Consider the following 4387-nt stretch of genomic DNA (forward strand, 5'->3'; position numbering starts at 1 on the left):
GGGGGGGGGGAGGGTTGTGGATGCAAGCTGGGTGGAATAGGAAGAGAGAGGAGGTATCGGGCAGAATAGCCCCTGAGGATAACCTGGAAGTGTAGGAGGAATGAGGAACGTCTGAGTTCCCTGATCCGGAAGAATTCTGTCTTGAAGGATTGAGCTTTCTGTGAATATGAACCTGTTTTGAATAGAAGGAGAGTATAGCAGGGTTTGTACTTATTATAGCAAGGCTACTTCCTCCCCTGGAGACACTGTGGGCCATGGATGCTCATTGAGTATGGGTCTATGAATACTGGTAAGTGGAGGGTGATGAGCAAAGGTTTTCGCTGAGGACTCGTTTCTGTTTAGAGGCATATACATATCTGTGGCCTCTCCAAGATGCTCTTTCAGACTTCCTGAAATCTTCTCAGTTTCATTAGCAGGACTCATAGTGAGCATTCTATATTGGCTTCCACCATCATGAGGGTGAATATTCATCTTACTGACCCTCTGTAGCATTTACAACCTCAACCATGTATTTCTATACATGGAGGTTGCTGAGATACCCCTTTAGCTCATAAGAATCTGGATCACCTCACCTGGGACCATGACTTCCACAAAGGTACTGTCACATAACAACAGATACAGATGATGAGTTGAGATGTCCATACATGTGTAGGAACCCCTTGAGAGTAGAGGTCACAGAATGCATTGGAGAATACTAGAGCTATGCCCCATGAGCTAGAGGGAAGGAGTCTGAATTCTCTGCCATGGCTCTGTGCCTCACTATTGCCCATGTCACTTCCACTGTGGGACAGATCCTCAGAGAACCAGGTTACAGAGGATTATTTTGTCAGAAGTCACAGCCATGACCACATGACCAGCACTGAAAGAAACTTCAGTGTCTGTGCCACATTCTCTCTTTTTCTCATCACTTTTTAAAATTTATTTTATATACCAACCAATTTCCTCTGCTGCCTCTCCTCCTGTTACCTCCCCCACACTCCCCTCTGTTCTGGTCTCACAACGTCTTCCACTGCTCCTCCCATCTCCATTCAGACGGGGTAAGGCCTTCCATGGAAATGGACAAAAAATGACATATCAGGTTGAGGCAGGACCAAGTTCCTCCCCTCTGCATCAAAGCTGAACAAGGCATCCCACCATAGGAAATAGTTTCCAAAGAGCCAGGTCATGCATGACGTTTAGCAACAGCCCAGAGAGTGGAGAATTTGTCAGTATCTCTAGAAGCAGTTGTATCACGTCTATAATTAGCTATTGTCCATCTGAACCCCACATTACAACAGGAATTTTATCTACTGTTCAGGGGCCTGACTCCATATAGCTGAGAAGTGTAATCTCATGACCTTAGTGGCAGGATGGGGAGGTGAGTGTCTGGGTTCCCTGTTTCTGTTCTCCTACTCATGGACCTGACCCTAATCATCTCTCCCTGGATGCCACTTTTTGTCTAAATCCTGGGATTCAGGTGCCTCTGTTGGGATCTCTGTTTGCCTCCCACACTCACCAGCTGAAGTGACAGAGAAATGAGGACTTTTCTGAGATAAGAACTGGCAGGTTACCTGGGGCTGGAGCATTCTCACTGCATGGAGGTGCCTGATACTCACCAGCTTTTGGCACAAGACCTAGGGGTGGCAGGCTGGAGGCTTTAATGGGTTCTAGGAAAAAGAATAAGAGGGGGTGAGTTTTAGATGCTAACCCAGGAACCTGCCTCTGCTCATTCTTCTATATCTGTCCTGTATCTTCCCCAAGATCCCCACGTTGTCTACTCCATTTCTAGATTGCAATAGAGCAAGTCATGGACATTACTTGAGGGGCCCCTGATGGCATCCACTTCTCTGTCAGGGAAAGTGTCTTCTTACTAACTCTTCCCATTGTCCCCTTAATATCACCTGTCAAGGGCTCTCCTAGGGTTTAGATAGGAAGCCACCCTGAGAAGTCAGGGTCACCTTACCTGAGACAGTGATTTCCACAGGGGCACTGCCATGTGACAACAGGTAGAGAGATGACTCTTGAAATGCATAGCGCCTGTAGGTGCCCGATATTGAAGAGTTCACAGCCCTCGTAAATAATTCTGCTTGGAACCCCCAAATTTACAACTTTGGTTTCAGTCGCTGTGGTTGGTGTGCTGCTTCCTCTTTGGACAGAATGAAAGTGTCCACCATGTATGGCGACTGACAGATTAGGGTCACATTGTTTCCTGAGTGTACTGTGGAGTTAGGTTTCGCTGAGAGGGAAGGAATGACAGGAAGCTGTCCTAAAGAGAAGAGGGAGGATGAGAGGCTGCCTTCAATGTTCTGAGCTGAAACCTCACCTGAATCTGCCCTGATCACAGGGTCTCTGTCTCTTTTTTTCTGACCAAACCCCACTTCTGCTCCTTTGTCTTTGTTTCTGTCCCCAAATGAAGTTCCTGTCCGTCTTCCCAGCATCACCTCCTTAACTCCCCCGTGAGAGCTCATGCAGGGGTTTGGTATCTGAGGGAATCTATTTAGTTCCTCACCCGAGATCAGGATGTCCAGGGGGTCACTGGAGGCTGACCACTCAGAGGTTGTGTGCACTGTAGCATCTGTATTGGCCTCCAGTGGAGCTGCTCACAGAGCCCAGTGTGAAGTTGGCCAAGGAGAGGCTAGCCTGGGTCCTCACCCCATAGTGCTGGATGAAGTCAGTTTCCCTCACCTTGTATAGAGCAAATCTGTCATAGTTGATGTCATACCAACACTGCAGGGTGAGGTTCTTTACAGAATCCAGGATATGGCCTTGATGAGTCAGTAAGCAAGGCTTCCTGGCCAGGCCTAGAGGGAAGGTGACAGACTAGTGGTTGAGTACCTGGTTTATGTCAAACATCTGACTCCTCCCAGTGTCCAGCACATGTCACTGCTCTCCCCAGGGCTGAGGCTCTGGCTCAGTCATCAGGCTCTTCTTTTTCCTCTCTCTACATGCAACTACCCAATGGGACAGGTACATGGCAAAGGGCTTAGGATCTCAAAAAATTATTAGTCAGTGATGGTGTTGACTCACTTGCGATGTGTATTTCCAGGGGGTTGATGTAGATGGGTCATCTGTCTATGTGTTACTTTCATTGGTTAATAAAGAAACTGCCTTGGCTTTTGATAGGACAGCAGCTTAGATAGGCAGAGTAGACAGAACAGAATGCTGGGAGGAAGAAGGCAGTGAGGCAGACACTATAGCTCTCCTCTCCAAGATGGATGCAGGTTAAGATCCTTCCCGGTAAGCCACCACCTTGTGGTGCTACACAGATTATTAGAAATGGGTTAATCAAGATGTGAGAATTAGCCAGTAAGAGGCTAGAGCTAATGGGCCAAGCAGTGTTTAAATGAATACAGTTTGTGTGTTATTATTTTGGGTGTAAGCTAGCTGTGTGGGAGCCAGGCAGGCAAAAGCAGGCCTGCTCGCCTCATCACTACGGGGGGTGGTCACTGGGTACTGACCACAGGTTTAGGGTATACTCGTATTAACCATAACATCTGAATGACCCTCTGTAGTCTGGTGTTACATGATTTAGAGAGAACAAGACTTGGTACGGCTTAATATGGTGTGTGTACTGTGAATTCAAGGAGTTGAGGAACTTCTGATCTTCCTTAGTGAGAATGAACTTTTTATATGCCCACAATGAAGTACAAACGGAGCATCATGTTCCCTCCTGATGTAACCACAAGTTTGGGATGGGCTGACAGGATGGGTTTACTGTTGTAGACTCCTAGGATAGGAGTCAATCGTTATGTGGGCTCACACAGCCATCATATTTTCCAGGGCTAGGCTGTGGGAGGGAAGTACTGTAGAGAGCAAGCTTGGGGTCAAGACACTCATTGTCCCCTCACCTGTCACCACAAGCTCCAGGGTGTCACTGCACTCTGACCAGTCAGCTGACCTGTAACAGTAGCAGTGATATTGCCGCACATGTTGGTGGGTCACAGAAGGGATGGAGAACTTGGCTTTGGTTTGTTGAAATAAGAGCGGCGGCGGGGCTGCGTCCCCAACACCCCGGCCGCTTGGCTAGCTCATGCCCGAAATAACAACACACAAACTGTATTCATTTAAGAATTGCTTGGCCCATGAACTCTAGCCCTTACAGGCTAATTCTCGCACCTGGACTAGCCCATTTCTAATGATGTGTGTAAGCACCCCAAGGTGCACTTACCGGGAAGATTCTAGCCTAAGTCCATCGTGGGTTGCAGCTGCCTGGGAGAGCAGAGCATGGCGGCTGTCCGGTCCCTCTGGAAGCAGCGCAGAGTCTGACCTCACTTCCTCTTCCGCCCAGAATTCTATTCTGTTTATTCCTCCCACCAATGTTTTAACCTATCAGGGCCAAGGAGTTCCTTTATTGCTTAACCAATGAAATCAACAGATTGATATATGACACTCCCACATCACTTCCCCT

At 47.8% G+C, this 4387-nt stretch overlaps 1 pseudogene; it reads right to left on the bottom strand.

Moving 5' to 3' along the window:
* The window catches only part of LOC126495681 (leukocyte immunoglobulin-like receptor subfamily B member 3), an 18465-nt pseudogene that overhangs the window by 9348 nt on the left and 4730 nt on the right, over nt 1-4387 (bottom strand).

Source organism: Alexandromys fortis, unplaced genomic scaffold (assembly GCF_014885135.2).
Source record: "Alexandromys fortis isolate MF-2015 unplaced genomic scaffold, M_Fortis_MF-2015_v1.1 scaffold_531, whole genome shotgun sequence".
Lineage (NCBI taxonomy): Eukaryota > Metazoa > Chordata > Mammalia > Rodentia > Cricetidae > Alexandromys > Alexandromys fortis.